The sequence below is a fragment of the Protopterus annectens genome, chromosome 17.part0 (genome assembly GCF_019279795.1).
Source record: "Protopterus annectens isolate FY-2018-M chromosome 17.part0, PAN1.0, whole genome shotgun sequence".
NCBI classification, from domain to species: domain Eukaryota; kingdom Metazoa; phylum Chordata; order Ceratodontiformes; family Protopteridae; genus Protopterus; species Protopterus annectens.
The window spans coordinates 644,520,361-644,541,510 of NC_056751.1; positions in this window are offsets into that span (position 1 = coordinate 644,520,361).

The following is a 21,150-nucleotide window of genomic DNA, read 5'->3' on the forward strand; positions in this document are numbered from 1 at the left end:
GTAGTATATTATTGACAATAAGTACTTGAGTCATCCTAGGCCCAATTAAATTACTTGATGTCCATTTGGAGGGTATTCTTGCAACTCTAGGGGCTATTTAGTTCTTGCTAACATGGGAATCAAGTAAATATGAAGTATGCTGATGTATTTATTTATTTATTTGTTTGCTTGCTTGCTTACTTATTTATTTATTGTTTTTTTGTTTGTTTTAGTTTACAGTTATTGACCTGGAAATTCTTACTGGGTATACCCTGTTTTCAGCAGGAAATACAAGATACTGATACAATGGACAGTATTCAGACATCTGTAAAGTATGAAAGACAAACACAATCTCTCTTGCACATTTCACAAGACTGTCCTGATACATAATCCCCCACCCACCCACTGCTTAGGATAGCTACTGTGTCCTTTAGACAGTAAGACTCTGAGAAGCAAATGTGGTTCTCTGTAATTCTATGTTAATGACCTCCCGGCATGCTTCTCTGTGCTTGTGTAGTTTGTGATTCATAGCTACCTGAACTATATAAGTAAAGAGCAGGGTTCCAAAGGAGTTACATGTGCAATGCATTTCTGTGGTGCACACATCTGTCTTGTAAAGGGGGACTCTACTAAGGGTGGATTAGAGTTATTTTACCCAGCACAAACAGTTGATGGGGTTAAGTCATGCACTATGTGAATAAGAGTACATGCATGTATATGTTATTAAATCACTGTGAGTATGGTGTCTGGTAGGTCTATCAGTGTCTGAATGGGAAGGTGATATATATAATTCATGGGCATGCAAATTCCTGGATAATGAGGTATTGCCCTTTAAGGAATTTGGATGAGTATGAATCAATACATAGCACTGTAGCATGAATCAGCTTATTGGTGTAGGGAAATTTGTATTGCAGTGCTGCTGACTAGGTCAGCATACTATAAGAATCAGAATCACATTTATTGCCCAAGTATGCACGCATACAAGGAATTTGACTCCAGTTTCAGTGACTCTCCAAGTATGAATTGCATAAATCATAGGATCATAGGAAGTTACTAGGCTATTGGCCCTGAGGCCCTTACAAGACTAGCCAAGAATTTAGCCCATGTTCCAACAAGTCAGCACCCTATGCCACTGTCCAGCAGGGACATATGTGAAATCCCAGGGGTGTATTTTCTGTTCCCCATCCAGTTATCCAAGTTGTGCTTAAAAAGGGTTAATAAGGTACTCTGCTTTACGTGGAGAGGGAGTCTATTCCACAAAAGGGGAAGGCTTTGGGACAAAAATCGGTCTCACCAAGTCCTATTGATGTCACAGACCAGGTTGAGGTCGCGCATGTGGGTTAGTTAAGTGGAGCTTGACCATCGAATATGCAACAGTCCCATCAGGGTGGGGTCTGGGTTTGTTTTGTATACCAGACAGAGGTCACCTCTGAGGAGTCTGTAGAAGACTGAGTAGAGAGACAGGGCTTTTAGCCTATCAGTGTAGGGTAGATGTTTGAGGCCCTGGATTATCCGGGTGAGGAATCTCTGTGGTCTGTCCAACTGCTGCATGTGCTTTGTGAGGTACATGCTGAACGGGGCATTGTATTCAATAATCTGTCTTATAAGAGAAGAATACAGGGATGTTATGACCACTTTGTCCCCACCTTCTCCCTGGATGAGATACCCTTACTAATGAGGTGGGCCATGTAGAAAGCTTTCCGTACAATGGAGGCAATATGGTTGTCAAAAGTCAGTTTTTTATCAACCTGGGTTCCCAAGTCCCTCACAACTGATTGCATGCTTAGTGCCTTATTATCAGTGTGATGATTTATGGGGATGTCATTCTCCCTAAAAGGGATGATGATGATGCATTTTTGGCATTCAATTTAAGGACACATTTCTGGCATCAGTCATTTGTTTGGGTGAGACCCTCTTGGAGGATGTCCACATCACTAGGGGAACAGATGACAGCACCCAGCTTGCAGTCATCTGCAAACTTGGTCAGCCATAGCCCACTAGATTTGGCCTGCATCTCTGAGAAGTATATCCCAAACAGCAGAGGCCCCAAGACTGATCCCTGGGGTACACTGCTTGTTATGGGTTGACTACTTGTGGTGGCTTCCCCTATTTTGACTAGGTGGGTTCTATCAGTGAGCCAGTTTTATATCCATCTGGTAACATATGAATTGATGCCTAGTTGAGATAGTTTATCTGTTATACCTGAGTGGGGAATAGTATCGAAGACCATGGCCAGGTCAAGACAGGCAGTGGCCTTGGTGATTGTCTCAAAGAAGTCGACCAACTTTAACAGGCATGACCTCCCCTTGACAAAACCAAACTTTGTGGGATCAAGTGTCTGGAGGTTGCCATTGTCCTTGTTTATGAGGTCCATGATAATCCACTCCATGGCCTTGCAGATCAGGCTAGTGGGTCTATAATTTCCTGGATCAGTGGATACTCCACCTTTGTGCAAATGGATGACAGTAGCTGTCCTCCACTTGGCTGGGATGAAGCCGGTACACAGGCTTTGGTTGACTAGGGTGCCTACTTGTGCTGCAAGTTCCTCCCCGAGTTCATGTAGGATGCAGCCTGGGATGTTATCTGGTCCCATGGAGGCTGTATTTTTTGCCTTTGAGAGGGCACTGATGACTTGCTCCCTAGAGATAAGGGGAGGGGGGCAGGTATTGGGGATGTCCTGTTTTACTGATCACTGAACCTGTCTGCCAGCAGGTTGGCTATATCTACAGGATTTGTGTATGTGGTATCATTGACCACCAGTTCAGAGCAGATCTGAGTGCTTCCATATATGAAGAAAGTGTTATGACTGTCTTTAGTAGATGTGGCTAGTTTGGATTCGAAGTTTGCTTTGGAGGATTTCACTAGTGCTCTTATTTGCTTGTTCAGGGTAAGGAGAGATTGCTTCCAATTAGACACCTGCTCCTTTCTGGTCCTGGACAGCAATTTTTTTCCTTTTATTATAGAGTTTATTTATGGTAGATGTCCACCAGACAGGTTTACTCTTCCTTGAGGAGGATGATTTCATCCTGTCTGATATTCCTGATTCCATGCAGCTATATAAATGCTCATATAGTACTTTGATATAAGTTTGGACATATGTGCCAGTTTCTGTGGAGGGTGTGGGGCTGCAAAGCTGTTTATGCCTTCCCTCAGGAGGTTGTAATCAGCTTTGGAGAAGTTTTTTTTTTTTTACCCTAGGTGGGGGGGGGGGGGTCGGGGGAGATGGTGATTTCAAAAGTGACTGCCTTGTGGTCAGATCTTACCAGGGATGATGAAACTGTAGGGATGCTGCAGTTGTTACTCATGTTGGTTAATACCAAGTCCAAGATATTTTCACCTCTTGTGGGGGTGTCAACCAACTGGTCCAAGGCATTTGCATTGACAAAATCAAGGAATCTCTGGGCATTTGTGTTTTTGCATGAGTATTTCTTCCAGTCTATGGTTTGATAGTTAAAGTCGCCCAGGATCAGGGTAACGGGTTGAATCTTGATAGATTTGAATAGGTCCCGATAAGTGGAGTGGGCATCTTGAGTCAGAGTTGGAGGCCTGTAGCTAGCTTTGATTTGAATAGGGGTCTTGTCAATTGTTAACTGCACCTGGAGTATTTCCTTTGCATCATACTGTTTGACCAGCCTAGAGGTGTGTATGTCTTTTATATATATTGCAACTCCACCTCCTTTTGTTTTGCTGCCCATGGCTTGGGGTCTGAATGAATGATCAGATGAGTAACCTGGTATGGCTGGGGTGCTGTCCATGGTTCCCTATTATATGATCTAAGACGCATTCTTTTGAATGCGTCTTGATCGAACTTGAAAGCATGAAATGGAAAAATACGGAAACGGCATATAAGCAAATTCTTTCCCTGGGAAAGAAATCGCTAGGCCACCTTCATTATTTTGTCATTTTCATCACTGTAGTACAATCTTGGAGTTGGTGTATTTAAGTAAGGGGGTGTGGTGTAATGTTTTAAAGTTTTTTTTTTCTTTTTTGGTCCACTTTCCTTCCATCCTCTCTGCCCCAACCACTACGGTGTGTTGCGCTGACCAGGTCCCTGGCACCAAAACAAACAAGGCTTTTACCTAAACCCCAGGCAAATTTGAAGACCACCCATACCAACTACAAGTGTTCCTACTTGGTGGAAGTCATCTCCAGATACAGTAAAAGCAAATAATAGTGTTCCTGGCACCAAAACAAACAAGGCTTTTACCTAAACCCCAGGCAAATTTGAAGACCACCCATACCAACTACAAGTGTTCCTACTTGGTGGAAGTCCTCTCCAGATACAGTAAAAGAAACTAATAGTGTATGTGATATCTTATTCTAAATAGACCTGTCCTCCTCTACCCAGTATTTAACAATAGGTTTGTGCCTACTGCTTGTGCATCCTAAAAAGTATTTGCTCCTGGTCAGCCCCAACACATATCTATCTACCCCCACTCTACTACCCCTGCTCCCTTAATAGACCAAGCTAACTTAGGCCTACCTACCTACCTAGCCTTACACCTAACCATACTCTCTGCCAGCCCTATACCTGTACTCCCAGGCTTCACACTGAAGGAGTCCCTCATTACTCCTCCTTAACCACCACTATTGCCGTTCTAGACACTTTTTTCCTACACAAAAATCACCCTGTTCAACCCCAAGCCATAATCCCCCATTCTCTATCTTTATCCACTTACTCACCTCCTTTAGCCTCATCTCAGATTCACTACTGCTTAGCCCCCCTCAAAGATTAGTGCAAACAAAATAAAAAGAAATATTAAGAATATAAAATGAAATAGAATTAAAAGCGACCATTCTATGCTTAAAACAAACACAAAGCAAATAGGTTGACCCACAGAAGATCTTGAAATACTCACTGATTGTTTTTTTATACCTTCTGCTGCACCTGCAGGATGGTACTGCCCCACTCCGTTCGCCTTCTCTAACGCAAGGGCTCTCTACGCTACCCTACCCCCATTCCCACACACCCCCATATCCATTACATATATAGGTATACACCACACCCACATAATCTCCATTACAATCAGTGACCACACCCACATTCACTCATAGCAGTCACATTCTTATTCTACAACCAACTCCTAACCTTACTAATAGCCCTCTCAAACTCATCCAATACCTCTCTGCACCACAACATGTGCAACACATATAACACCCACCTACTTAAACTAGCACCTTATCCATTAATTGCCCTCTCTCTCCTCCAGTTGTCTATTCTAACCTCCTATCACCCATACCTCAACTTCATCCGCCCTCCACCATGACAGACAGACATATTAACCAACTTTTTAAAACTAAAGAATTGTCCCATATCACCTTACAACCTCTATTCATTACACCCTCTCTCTCACCCATATTAGATTAGTCAACAGAAAGCCAACCCTCAGTACTATTCAAAACTAACAAAAATACTACATAAATTGGCCAAACTATACCTCTACCTTCGCCAAAACCTCTCCTGCTTTGGAGACATTCACCCAAACCCAGGTCCCAAAACATCAATACCAACTCAAATCAACCAAATCCTCTATACCCAAGACCAACTTCATCACTCCTCCTATTAAACTTAACACGAGAAGTATACTTAACAAAACACAGGACCTTCATGCCCTCCTAGCTCTTTATAAACCAGATATAACTGTGTTAACAGAAACATGGCTCAAACCAGATAACCATAGTAACGAAATTACGTGTCCTGGATACAATATTCTATGCAAAGATAGAATTGGAAAAAAGGGAGGAGGTGTAGCTATCCTATTTCAAAGTCATCTCAATATAGATCAAATTGAATGTAATTCTGATGATATCAAAGATGTAGAACTAATTCTTGCAAGATTAAAACTTAATTCCAACAAACAAATAATTATTGCTGGAGGTTATATCCCACCAGGCAATAACATTACTAAACTAGAAAGACTAATAGACTGGATGTCCACCTGTCTCCCACAAAAAAACATACTATTAGGCGACTTTAACATTGACTGGTCTGATTGCACCAGCCAAACTCCCACAGCCCACATTAGCCTTCATGGGTTTTCCCAAATTATAACTGATCCCACTAGAATTGATAAGAAAAGCAAATGCCAGTCTATACTAGACTGGATTCTGCTATCTGACCCCACTCAAGCAGAGCAATCAGGCTGTCTTCCAGAGAGTCTGAGTGACCACCAAGCAACCTACATAATTAGGAATAGACCACACCATACTCACCAACCTATACTCAGGGTAATACGAAACAAAAAATCTTTTAAACCCACTGAATTTACCAATGCACTTAAATACTGCAATTGAACTCCACTAAAATAACTACCTATAGACAAAGATGTACAGTACTTTAATTCAACATTTCTAAAGATTCTAAACCAGCATGCACCCTCTAAAACCATTAGAATCAAAACCAAATATGCCCCATGGCTAACAAAAGATACCAAAACATTAATGAAAGAAAGGGAGAAATCCTGGTTACAATTTCACAAAGTCAAAACCGCTTCATTGAAACAAAACTATCAAGAGCTTAGGAACAAAGTAAAAAAACAAATAAAAATAGACAAAACTAACTACTATAAATCCATGCAAGAAAAACACGCTCCTAACCCTAACAAATTCTGGGCTACAATAACCAACTTACTGCACCCAGGAAAATCCTCCACCCCCTCGCCTATATTACCAACTAACCACAATAACATCTCCATTCAGTTTAATACATTTTTTACTGAAACTGTCCAACCCCTAGCCAACACCCAAAATAATACTAATGCTCCCAAATCTACAGACACGCCCAGCCATACCAGCTCACTAGACCACCTCTCTAACTTTTCCCTGCACCCAGTATCTACAAACACAATCGCTAAACTCCTCAAAAAAAGAAACCAACCAACCTAGAAGCTGACAACCTGCCAGCAGACTTCCTTCAAATGGCATCAGAAGTAATAGCCTACCCAGTTCCCATCCTTATTAAAAAGTCAATATCAGAATGTAAAGTTCCCAACTTATGGAAAATAATCCACATCATACCATTGCATAAAGGAGGCAAATCACTTGAACTGACCAACTACCGACCCATAGCTATATTCTTTCTCCCCTATCTAAACTAATGGAAAGAGTTGTGCATTCTCAATTAATGAAATTCCTCCAACAAAATGACCTACTAGCTAAATCACAGCATGGCTTCAGACCCTACCACAGCACCACAACAGCACTACTCTCTTTCACTGGTATTGTCAATAATCATAGAAATAACGGTCTATTTACAGCCTCCATATTCCTAGACTTATCCAAAGCCTTTGATATGGTTAACCACTCAATGCTCCTAGACACTCTAACTACCCTTAACATAAGCCCCCCCCACCAAATCATGGTTCAGTAACTACCTATACAATAGATAGCAAGCAGTCCTATGGCAAGGTCAACTGTCCACCCTATTACCAGTAGCCATAGGTGTCCCACAAGGGTCTAGCCTAGGTCCACTGATGTTCTCTTTCTTCACTAAACATATAGCCACAGGCTCTCTCTCAGCCTCAATAGTGCAATATGCAGATGATACCACTATCATATGTGCTGCTTCCACCCTAAATGAGCTCCAAACCATAACTCAAAACAACTTCTCACAAATAGAATCCTGGTTTTCTAAAATCAAACTGATACTAAACCCTAAAAAGACAAAACTCATTCTCTTCAGTCCAGGAAAATTTCCCCCTACAAACAGCAGCTTTACTATAAAATCAAAGGAAAACATAATAATCAGCCCAACCACCCATACTAAAGTCCTAGGGGTAGAAATTGACAACAACCTGAAATTTGACATACACATAGCCCAAACAAGAAAAAAGTCAACAAAAAGCTGGGTCTCCTTTATAGGAACAAACAGTTCCTCACCAAACATACCAAAGCCACTATTGCAAGGACGCACCTCCTATCTATCCTGCTTTATGCCTCCCCAGTATTTACTAACTTACATCACAGTGAACTAAGCAAAATGGAATCCTGTTATAACAGGATTGCAAAATTTGCCACTGATGCATCCTATAGATCACATCACAGCCCTGCCCTCAGGCAACTCAACTGGCTTGAGTTACCACAACTACTCTTACTCAACCAACTCTCAATAGCACACAAAATCTACTACCTCCCAGAAAACATCCCTGCACTCCAGCAATTAATTCATCCCTACACTTTCACTCATACCCTAAGATCCAATAATCAAAATCTAGTCAATGTCATCAAACACAGAAATACAGCTGGTAAATCTCTCTTTGCCTGTTCCATTGTCAATATCTGGAATTCACTCTCAAGTCAACTAACTTCAACCACATCCCCCCTCCAATTTAAAGAACTCCTCAAAACCCACTATCTAGGAAACTGGCTATGCCCATGTTTCTCCCCTGGTTGATCGACTCACTGTACTAGTGTCAGCTTCTTCTTCCTACCCAATCCTAAGGTCAGTCTAATGCCAATTGAACAGCTAACTAAATCTTTCACTCCTCCCTATAACACTTGCTCTCTTTCCTCTCCTCTCTTCCTTCGCTCTTGCAATTTTCAACCTCCAGCAGTGCTACTAGCCAATATTGCCAACAATGATGAATGAAGTATACAATGAATGCATATATCCAGACTTAAACATCAGCTATTCTTATGTCAAGAACACACTCTGTATTACTACTATGTGAAGTTTCTCAACCAAGACTCCACAGAAAACATACAGACTAGCTAATAATGTCAACCATCATGCCTGTGTAAAAGTATGAATGCATAGCTAAAATAGTTTATGTCCTCTAATGTCAAGTCAATTGTCATGTCAACAATTTATGTTTTGTATCTTATAGTATGTGGAGCTTTTCTCCCCAGGCCTCCGCTGAAAACGGACCTCTGTCCAGCCAGACTCCCCCAGTTAACAAATATAAAATAAAATAAAAATTGGTCAGGTTGTAAGCTTTCGCTTACATGGGGTCGATAAATCAGCATTCACTTTTTTAAGCATTTGCTGATTTAATATAGACCCCTGTCCACATTTTTGAACCAGGTTTCTGTGACTGCACAAATGTCACCTGCAGTTTCATGTTTAGACTCCTAGCATTTAGCAGCATGACCTTTAATTTACATTTTGATGACATTTTCATGTTGGTAGTTTTGACCTCATGGCATTCCCTAAAAAGGCACTATGGGGAAGGAAGATCCTTTGCCAGGAGCCTGAAGCCCAGAGGAGACAGATGCTGGCCATCCCTGGCAAAGCATCGTGACTTGTCAATAATGTCATCTCAGGCTGTCAGGTACTGGATCCCCACTGAATGACACCAGAAGCTAAGCCACTTGTTAAAGTCAATCATTTTCTGTTTGTATTGAGGCATCATTCTGGGTGATGGTAGAATGCTGCTTAAGGCTAGGGACATACCTGCCTGGGACACATACTCAATGAGCTCGATCATGTCTCTCTTCATATAGTCCAGGGAGGTATGTCATAAGTCATTCACTCCAACATGGACTAAGACAGAGTCATAACAGTACCTGTTGAGAGACTTGAGTGCATTGGTGATATGGCAGATTCTGGCACCCGATAAGCAACAAACTGTGACTTTCTCCTTATCCAGCCTGGTGAGGGACACATCTGTGTGTCTCACAATGTGACATACATACAACTATTAAGAACAAGATAAATGACATACATGCAACTATTAATAATAAGACAAAAAAGTAAATATACATATACACACAAGGTGCAAAGTGCAATTCAGTGAAAGAAATACTGAAATAAACTCTGAAAGAAACAAGTATTAACAATATGTAAACAATACTGCAGAATCCTCAGAGACTTGGGGAAAAAAGAGTGCCCCAACCTAATAAGCTGAGTTAACTGTTTATGAACTTGATTGCCTGTGGACAAAACTGTTCTTATAGCTATGTGTTTAGGTGCGTATTAATCTGTAACGCCTGGCTGATGGTAATAGTTCAAAAAGATGGTGGTCTGAATGTGAAGGGTCAGTAATGATTTTAACTAACACTTCAGGAGGCGGTATTCTCATTTTTGTACATGATTCAATTTTGGCCAAGTTAGACACTTGTAACAGCAACAATGAGTTATCATGGTTACCCTGAAAACTACTACAGAGAGTAGCCAATGTATACAACTAGCTGATCATTATTGTAGACTCAGACTTAATCTGAAGCAGCAAATAACATTCTTTCAAGATCTGAGTACTATTTTAGTAAATAACAGCAACATCATTTTATTTTATTAAGTGGCATGCTGTTGCTGTCTCATTTATTTGGGAGGGTTATATTTGCTTTCCTTGAACCATTTGTCTCAAGTAATTGATTTCCCAACATTCAGTAACAACATTCTAAACCTGTTGATCGCTATTTGTATCAATTGTATTTCCAGGATCACTCATATATGTTCACTTTTCAATTCTGACTATAATCCATCCATCCACAGTACCTTTTCCCATTTCTGCACATTGGATCAGGGTGTCACTTCAACAGTGACAATCATCTTAGAGCCAAGGTTCACACCACCAGATGGCTAGGGCTGTAGTTGACAATTCTGACTATAATGGTTTTGAGTTTTGCATCTTTGTTTCTAACAGGGCCTTATTCTTGGTTGGAAGGTTATAATCCTGATCCTTTGCATTGTTGGAACCGTTTTGAATCTCACTGCACCTCCTTGTTGAACAGCTGTAAAATAATTATAAACCTCAGCCCTTGTGTACTGACTCCTGTTTGGTAGAATAAGCATATCAGTAAATTGCTAAATAAGAAACAAAGGAAGACAAGACTATATAAAAACACTGAACTAGGGCAACCACGACTAGCTTCACTGCAGCCTGCAGAAAACCAAAATCAGTCATTCATGGATATAAGGCAAATTATGAAGAAAATATTCTTTCTCACAACAAGAATCCTAAAATGTTGTGCACTTATAACTTGGTGGTTGTTATACTGTATAGGCCCCCTTTCTAACAATGCCACTTTAACATGCATCTCTGCTACTATGGATAATATATTTTTTCCAATCACTTTGCTGACCTTGTTACCAATACTAACTTTTCTGGCTCCAATTTGTCCTGCTAGTATGGCCATCTTGCACTCGTTGACTACTCACGATAACACCCACAAAAGTTCAGATGGTTTACTTTGTCCTCAGTTTACTGAAGTATGGCTGATGCTTCCTTAACTCATCCCTCTCCCCAATGGAGCTCTGGAAGTTTGCACTGTAACTTCCAATGAGCAGAACCTAAGCTTTTTGATAGAATCAAATTATGTTCTGTCATTTTAAAACAAATGTTCATATATCTGGAACCATAAAGATTACTAAAGAAGAGTAAATGTCAAACTCTTCATAAACTATTTTATAGTGGTAGTATAGTTTAAGGTTCTAGGTCTTAAACTGGATTTTATAACTCACAGTTAAACCAGCAACCACTAAGTTTATAATATTTTGTAAGCAATTTAAAATATTTTTACAACCACTCAAGTTACATACATACTATCAGCAGCATTTTATTTATAAAAATGAGGGATTTCATATGAGGCTAAGCAGTTCTGTCTGTGCTACTTGGTTGTTGAGATATTTAGAAAAATATGAAATTTATGAACTTATAAATCAATATTATATGAGCAACAATTAATATTGTTTTACCTGCTCTAGACAGAGGTCAAATATCAATATAGTTGTGTTTGCCATTGTGTAAGCTTCAAGATGACATCTTTTAATACTTAATGTAGCATGGTTTTGGAATTATTAATGCAAATATCAACAAGCAATATTTGATACCTAGAGGCATCAGTAGGATGTTACTGCAGAAACACCTGGAGGCATCACCTGGCTGTAATGATTTAAGGAAAATGGAATGTAACAGTGGCAGTAGTCTGGATAATGGCTGCCTATCAAATAATCAAATGGACACATCGTCAAACATAATGTGGTCAAACCCATATCATCGACAATGCAGTCCATCGAAAAAAAATGAACACAAACACAGCACTCGCACACACCACAAAAACTGCTTTTGCAGGGGTGCAAGCCCCCATATACCCCCTCACCCCCTGAGAGCAACTCCAAGATCACACTACAGTGAGCAAAAGGGTAAATTCCTGAGCCTTATCATAACACAATCCCAGTCAGAACTGTTTGATAGACTGCATTGTCGATGATATGGGTTCGACAATATCACATTTGACAATGTGCCCATTTGATAATTTGATAGGAATCCCTGGATAATATACCTAGTACATTATTTAAACATCTATATTTACATATGATCGCCCCACTATCATTAGTAATACATAATTGCAAAATGCCTTGTTCCATCTTCCTGGAAAAAAGCTAACATCATTCCAATTTATAGAAATGAGTATTGTTGTATTGTGGGCGATTGCTGTCTAATCAGTATAACTTTCTTGTTCTGCAAATGTTTCCAAATATGTCTTTTGAAGTTACTTGAGAGTAATCTCAGGCACTGTACTGCATTGGATATGTATCAACATGGCTTTATGAAAAAATATCTCTGCTTCCACCTGTCTGATCAGTTTTTATGATCATGTTAGCAGGGTTGTGGATAACAGATTGGGTGTTAATGTGGTATACTTCAGTCTCATTAAATCTTTCAGTAGTGTGGCACATTAAGTTATTACAGAATGCATGATGAAACTTAGTATTAATACTTTTATATTAAACCGGATTAACCCATGACTTACATAAATGCAATGTATTGTAAAAATTGGAAGTCATTATTCACACTGGGCATTGTCAAGGGTCTGTTTTACATATGCCACTTTTCAACATGGTATTTTCTGCCTACAAAAAAGTATTTGGATTGCCAAATATGCAGATGGTATTAAGCTAGAATCAGTTATTACTAATGACACTGATTTGAATACATTCTTAAACTATCCCTGTGGTGTAGTAAAATGGTTGAATAGGAATGGGTTTGACATCCATTTTACTAAATGCAATTTCATGAATTCTGGGCCTCTGAAAATCAGTCATGATATCTTATTAGGAAACAACACAATTGTGAACACTTACATATTTAAAGGTCTTATTTTAAGCCAATGCTTCACTGCTGAAATCTAAAGCCATAAAAGTATGTAGCCAAATTTAAAAAGTTTTCAATCTAGATCTTCTGCTTCATTACAACATTATTTGAACTTATGTTAGGCCATTTATTAATCAAATTTTATGTTTTGCTCCTATAGTAAGGGTGATTTAATTATCTTTGCAGGAGTTCAAAGAGAATTTAATAGACACCTATGTAATATTTAAGATCTTAACTAGTCTGAAAGACTTCTACACTAGGGCATATTTTCTATTCCCAACCACTTTATAAAAGGCATACAAAGATTTACACAATGAGGAGTTAAGAATCTTGCTGGATTTAGAGTTAACTCATTCTAAAAGATTGTTACAAGATAGAAACTTTGTTACCAACTTGTGTCTTGTAGAACTGTAAGGTGTTTCAAATTAATTGCTTAGAACATTGGTCATTTATGGAATAAACCCCCAATTCATATATCTAGGTCTAACTGCATGAACTCTTAAGGTGTCACTAGATTCTTGGACTGGTTATTTTATATACTTTGCAAATGTGGAGTTTGTGTTCTAACATGGCCTGTGGTCTGAACACAGGTGTAACTTGAACTATAAACTATGAGCTACCTACATGGCAAGAGAAAGACATATTCAGGGAAGTTTAAGCAAATAGGGCAGAATTGTAAATTAATTAAGTCACTACTCTTTTAATCTCTTTTAAGTTAGTTAACTAATGCTTAGGGAGATGGGGGTGCATCTGTGCTAGCACACACATGCTCAAATACATATAAGGATCATTTAAATCTCACATTCTTAGATAAAGGAGTGCTTAGAGATTTATAGCATGCATCCTACATTGATCAATTACATTATAATGGCCATGAAAGAGTGGCAAACCATTTTGCAATTAAAGCATGACAAAGAACTAATTATTATCCCAGGGATAGAAATTCATAATGAGATATTCCAGGATAATTCTTTAGCACTGCTGTTGTTTTGTTTTGTCTTGCCCTGATCCCATTAAGCTGTTTAATTAGCAGATTAGGTCTTGGTTATAATTTGGCTCCCAGACAACAAACATGTTTGAATATTTGAATTCTACTTTTTATGGATGACTTAAAATTATATAGTTTATCAGATGGGGAGTTGAAATCACATCAGTAAATGGTTAAACTTTCTCAGATGATATAAGAATGACAAATGGTCTTGATAAATGTGCAAAAGCAATGCTTAAAGCAGGAAAGTTACAATACCAAGAGAATATCAATCTAGGACTAGAATGTAATATAAAGGAACTTGAACAGGAAAGAGTGCATTAACATTTGGGAGCTAATGAAGGATCATCAATAAAACATGAACAAATGCAAATAAAACGTCAGTAAGGAATACTTCAGAAGATCAAAACTACTACTGAAAATAAACACAACATTTAGGAATAAAGATCGAGCTTTAAACCAATTTGCTCTCTCTGTTTTAACTTATGGTTTTAGTGTGATTGGCTAGTCCAAAAGGTATTGGATCAGTTGGACAGGAAAGCAAGAAAAATGCTTCATGTTTCTCAAATGATATATAAAAATCAGTGTATATCAAGATTATATATCCCTCACTGTTAAGCAGGTATGGGTCTCTTAGCTATTGATTATATGTATAGCTCTGCAGTCATGGGACTGCATACATATCTCCTGACCTCATCAGATACATACTTAGTGAAAGTTTGACAACATGAGGAGAAGAAGTCTAAGATGACCTCTCTGCTTAGTTTAGCAGAAGCACTCAGGTGATAAGCAGGAATGGAAATCAAATCAGAAGTAGACAAAAATCAGACAGCAACTGAATGTGCCAAAAACAAAAGTAAAAATATAAAGAGAATGATCAGATGAGAAGAAAAATAATGTGGAAAAGCCATAAATATAGTGGCAAGTATAGAGATTTCCTGGAACAACCTCATGTTGATCAGGATTTGATACAGGGATGGTTAAGAAGAGGTGAGTTGAAACCAAAAAATGAAAGGTTGATAATGACAGCCTAGGATATTGGACTATGTACATGTTGGTTTACAAAGTCCATTGAACTTGTGGGAGAAACCGACAAATGTAAGTTCTGTAAAAAAGAATTGGAACAGTTGCATACCTTGTTGCTAGGTGCAGGACACTCATGGCAGACAGCCTGTACACTGAGAGACACAATAATGTGGCAAGATTGTTCCACTGGGGATTGTGCAAACAGTACAAAATAGAAGTAGCTGAGAAGCACCAAAAACATAAACCATTATAAAGAATGATGAAGTGTACATCACGTGGGACCACCCATTGCTAACAATTCAAAAAAAATAGATGCAAGGAAACCAGACATATTAGTCCATGAAAAAAAGACACAAGTAGCATTGATCATTGAAATTGCTACAGCTAGTGATTACAGTGTCTCACATACAGAGAGACACAAAGTCATAAACTATCAGGATTTGTAGGCATAAATGAAAGCAATGTGGGAGAAAGGTACCCACATATTTCCAATAGTAGTAGGAGCAATAGGTCTAATAAAAAAGAATCTAAAGTCTTATTTAAATATGCTACCAATGTGAAGATATTTATTTATTTATTTTTATTTGCATTTGTTAACCAGGATAGTCTGAATGAGCAGGCACCCATTTGCCCATTTTTAAAAGAGGTCTGAGAAGAAAAGTTCAAATTTTTTATAATAGATGATAGATACAACTGCAGTACAATTATAAAGTCAAATGAAAATATAAGTACATACATGAATAACATTTGTGTGACATTTAACATGCTAATTAGTACATTCATTAGATATATTTATATGGATGTTAACATAGTAATGAATAAGTATGGAGGTACAGTTTTATGTCTCTGTGGAATTTATGTATCATGGTAATAATGTGTTAGTATACAAAGGGAGAATAGGGGTGGAGGAACATAGAGAATACAGGAAAATAACAGCATTAAGTAAATAGAAGTTATGAGGAGCCAAGGGATTGGGAGTTGATATATAATTATTGTGAAGCATGAAATTTTAGGAAAAAGAAGAGGAAAAGAAAAAAAGGATGGTTATGACGGAATGTTAGGCACAAGAGCAGGATCAGTCAGAAATTAAGTGAGTGTTTAAAGGGGAAAGGAATCTTTAATGACTGGTTTCATTTCTAATATGTGAAGGAATAAAGTTCCATAATTATGCTACATGAACACTGTACAGGGAATTGCCATGTGAGTTGTTTATCTATAAGAAGTTATGAGTTTGTTATCTCAGGTTTCTGGATGACACATGCCAATCAATAAATGTGGATAAAGGTGAACATCTATTAAGTTGTAATAGTATCTTGTAATTTTTTTACTTGATTAAATGTCAGTAGGTGATTTAATGCTAGACATTTTGTTTTTGAATGGATTTACACTGATGAATTTGATTGGGTACATTTGGAGCAAATTTAGCAACATTGTTATATTTATGCTCCAGTATTTGAAGGTGTGTTTTGGGAATGTTAGTAAAACCAGATGAAGAGTAAAGTAGGGTAAGTACTGGCAATTACAGTTTTATTTATATATCAGCAGATTTTTGATGGTTATCGTTTTAGGGATGTTGTAAGACAGAGCTTTAATTAGTTTGAACTGTGGCTGTGGTTTGATTTCTCTGTAGTATTGATCCCAAAGGTATGGACTGGAAGTGGGCCAAAGTTTCTATATAGGTGGTATTTGCCTTTTCTCTTCTTAATAACATACCCAAAGCCCTGTTATAAAATGTCACCACGTACTACATAACATCTATTTTTTGCAGGGGGTAGTCCCCTTCCATCTCTAATGTAGCCAATTTGCCACCATACCCCCAGTCTCTATCTATCTATCTATCTATCTATCTATCTATCTATCTATCTATGTATCTATCTATCTATCTATCTATCCACTTTAACATTGCATAGACTCAGAGAAAAGACAAATGGCAGAAAATAGAAGTAAAACTTACCTTTTTCCTATTCTCTGACTCCCACAACCAAACACCAGAGCACAGCATTTGTGATAAGCACAATTTTGACATACTAAAAACACAAAAATCAAAACACCAAATATTCCATCTGTGAAATTTTGTGGCATGACAAAAGCTAAACAATCATTAGTAGCTGTTCCTCAGATAATACAGACAACTTACACTGTAAAATGTTACTAAAAATAAATCTTGAAAGTAAGTTTATATTATCCTACAAAATGTGGCATTTACATTTCTTCTAGAAAATATAGCTACCCATATGGAGACTAATAGCAGCAAACATCAGTGCTGTGCTAGAACCAATTTGTAAAGTCAAACAGTTTTGCATTGCAAATATTCCCAAATTCATTGTGGGACTTGAGTAGCAAACTGGATTGTTCCGTAGAAAAAGTCATGAATACTTACCACCACACTCAAGCTGGGTTTACTAATATGGTGCAGGATTCCAAGAAAGGACTGAGTAATGCCTGAAATATAGTGAAATGCACAATTTGAATCAGCTTGGATTTTCACTGGGCAGGTCATTTGTTCAACTGGATCTCTTGGGCTGTTGATTTAGGATAGAAGATAATATGGCCTACTTAGCTTTCGTATGGTTCCCAGTTTCATTCCACATACAAATGCAAATGAGTTTAATATTACAGGAATGGGGCTCACAGCAATAAAATGGGGCTATATTAAATAGAAGCAGTGGCTTTTAGTGGTAAGTTAGCTCAGGTTTACATATGATTAGTAATTTAATGACCCGGGGGGGGGGGGCATTTTAAGCCTAGCCATGCTTCCCAGAGTGAGAATTAACCCCTGGATTTTGTGTTTGTGAGGTAAACCCCTTAAACATTATGTCAACCCCCACCCCATCTGGAGATTGAAAGTGGTAGCATTAAATGGAATTATGGTTTCCATGATCAGTCCCATTTAGTCTCATCTGCATTAAGGTATCAGATGTCTATATGTGATCTGAAGTACAGAGGAAATCAGCCTAGAATGAGAGCCAAGTAACATGGATGGATTACTGGCCCCAGCAATAGAAAAGCCATGCAGGGTAGAGAGAGGAATGAAGAGGTGTGGCCCACTTAACTCTTTTGGGTGGTAGGAGGGGTTTCTGTGCCTTCAAGGGAGGTGCTGAACAATGCAATTTCCTTTGCAGAGCTAAAAGAGACCACTGCTCATGCTGTGAGGGTCAGGACCACTTGGAGAGGAACACCTCTTAAAGAAAAGGGATGTCCTCGTATACAACCCATTGCATACCTCTCCCCAGTGTCTTATCAGGTCTGTGCAGATACAGCAAGAGAGAAAACTGAAAAAAAAATCCTAAGCACTCCTGATGGCTGTATGAATGATGGCCCTTCCTGGTTGATCCTTGTCCGAGTGATGAGGAATGAATGGGTTGATCAGCTGGGTGTTTAGAAGTAAAAGTTGCTCCTCTCTGTGGAGAATGGCAAGGTGTGCAGAAGAATAGGCTGTTTGTGAGATATGGAAATACAAACAGACATATAGGACATTTGGAAGACTGGACTATAGTGTGTCAGATTACAGGCAATTTGAACAGACTGGAGTGCAAGAACATAAATGAAGGTTACAAAAGATGAGAAATGCCTCTTGTGACAAGCAAGAGTACAGGCCTTAGATTCCTCCCAACTATTAGCAAATAATGAGATGGACAGATGGGGTTTTAATCCCACCATTGCCACAAACGAATGTGAAGAAGCCCTAAAAATGCATCACAGGTACCTATTACATATGCAAGTGGTGACTGGTCTTAAGAGTTTACAGAAAATATGTGCTACTGCTATGGGTTATAATGGCAGCTGTCACACTTAAATACGCTTTTTACTGCCAGCAGGACTTCCCGCATTTCAGTCTGAACCTGATGCCTTCTAGTGCAGTCTTGCTAACAGAGATAACCAAACTATTTTCTCACACAAATACACACAAATGCGTACAAAGACCATCAGAGACAAGCACACACACATGTTCGAGCAATGTTTGTTGACAACAAAAAATAGGCATAGTGGCTGGTAGCGTTGATATCTCCTGAGTGACTTTACCTCTTTCGTCTATTTATGATACTTGCTTCCACCCGTCTAATTATTAATCTGATGCCAAGATCTCAGTTACTGAACATTCTTCCAATGAGCCAAGCAACATTAAATTATATTAGATGTTAGCCAAGCAGATTCCTCTCAAAACACATATGCACCACTCAAACTTCTAATGCAACAGCTCTGGCCAGAGTCAGAAACAGTGTGGGGAGAGAATGAACCAAAATCAGGGACACATTTTAAACATTGCTATTACGTTGTTCTTATAAACGTAGTTGTTAGAAAATTAGTTTTTTTCATCAGCATGCATTTTTGAAGGATATGAAATCTGAAACTGAAATGTCTGTCATTATTTAGCGACTTCAATCCTTAGAGACTTGCCAGAGAACCACAAATTTTATAAGGAACATACAGAAAATAATAGTGAAAAATATGGTCGTTCTGCATAGTTAAGTGGTGTGGGTTGACACCAACAGTCATACCCATTATCATGAGAATGCTCTTCATTAATAAAATATCAGCTACAAGCTTTTACATATGAAGAAAGAAATGCACTTTATTTTTAGAAAGAACTGATTAAACATATATACACGATGGTATTGCAGTTGTACATGGAGATGAAGGCAAAATAGTTCACAAAGAAAGATTAATGATAGAAAAAAAATAACCGGGTCTGTTACTGTTATTTTTAATGCTTATTGTAATGACTGAAGCCTCAGAATAAAATGAAGTCCAGCAGGTTTGTGATCCAGAAATTTGTGTTTTGACTTTTTTTGGCTTAATAGGGTACTTAATAGCATAACCCATCACCACAAATACAGACCTCTTACCTGTGGTGCTTGTAGTACTAAGATGCCCCATAATATCAGTGGCTACCCTCTGAAATGGTTCTTCAATGGTAGCCAAAGGCAAAACATACTTGTGTTTGTCTCCTACTTTCCAACCATTTGGTTCTTCTCATTTCTACAGTATCGTGTCATGTCTTTTACAATACATAGCCAATAAAAACTTTGTATAAGATACCTCTTTGTATACTTTATGAAGATATGCCATTAAAATAGACTGTTGTGAGATATGGCCACAAGTTTCTGATGGTAAGCCTTTCAGAAAACTAACTGCTGCTTTACCAGTCCCTCTAGGCCTTATTCAGTATATAGCTTCCCTCTTCCCTTGAAAATCAGAAGCCTTCTTGGCTACCTCCCACAGGTTTTGTAATGTGATCCTCCCCCTTTCTTCCTCTAAAGAAAGTCTAGTATCTTTTCACAGCTCTGGATCAAATCTGGGATTATTGCTTCTAACTATTCCTTCCCCTGAAGTAGCCCCCTTCAGAAGAAGTTGAGTACTTTTTGACACTTGTGGCTCTGGCCAGCTCTTTTGGCATAAAGGGATAAATCCTTGATTATAGCCCAAGTGACCCAAGTTGAGTTAACTGCTCAGGTACCTAATGGTTGGGGGGGAAGAGAAATGGTGAAACATTATTTTGCTTGCCTCTCCTAAGAGGAGTGTGAGGGGGTATGCAGGGATGTGGCCATCTCATGAGTCTAGATGGTGATACAAGGACCACAAAAGATAATTGCTGCAGCAGCTTGGCAGGCAAACAGGAATGCACTGCCACACAGGTAGAGAGGCATTTCCCTCATGGCACCCTTACTTTCCCACCTGAGTGGCATCAGCTCTGCACATCAGTGTACAGGGCTTAAGTAAAAACCTTACCTTGGCTATTATATGATGGCCCCAGCTTCTCTTCCAATTTGAGGGTGGAATTATAATATTGTGCCCATAGAGGTTCTCTCATCCAGAGAGACAGGACCTATGCAATGAAGTAACATGCTGGAGTGTCCCCCAAAGCAGTGGCTCTGGCAAGAAAGGTGCCATAGGGGAAAGCCAAGGATCTGAAGTCATTGAAAAACCTTTGACACCTGTCGCTCTGATTTAGGCTTGTTGTAATTCTGCAACTCTGAAATAACCACATCACCAGTTCCTATTAGAGGTGCAGACACTGGCTGAGTCTCCACCATTATGCTTTCCCCATGTGCTGGTCTTCATGCCTGGCTGTGTGCAGCTGCATATACACAAGGTACATTATCATCAAAGTAATTTTCTATC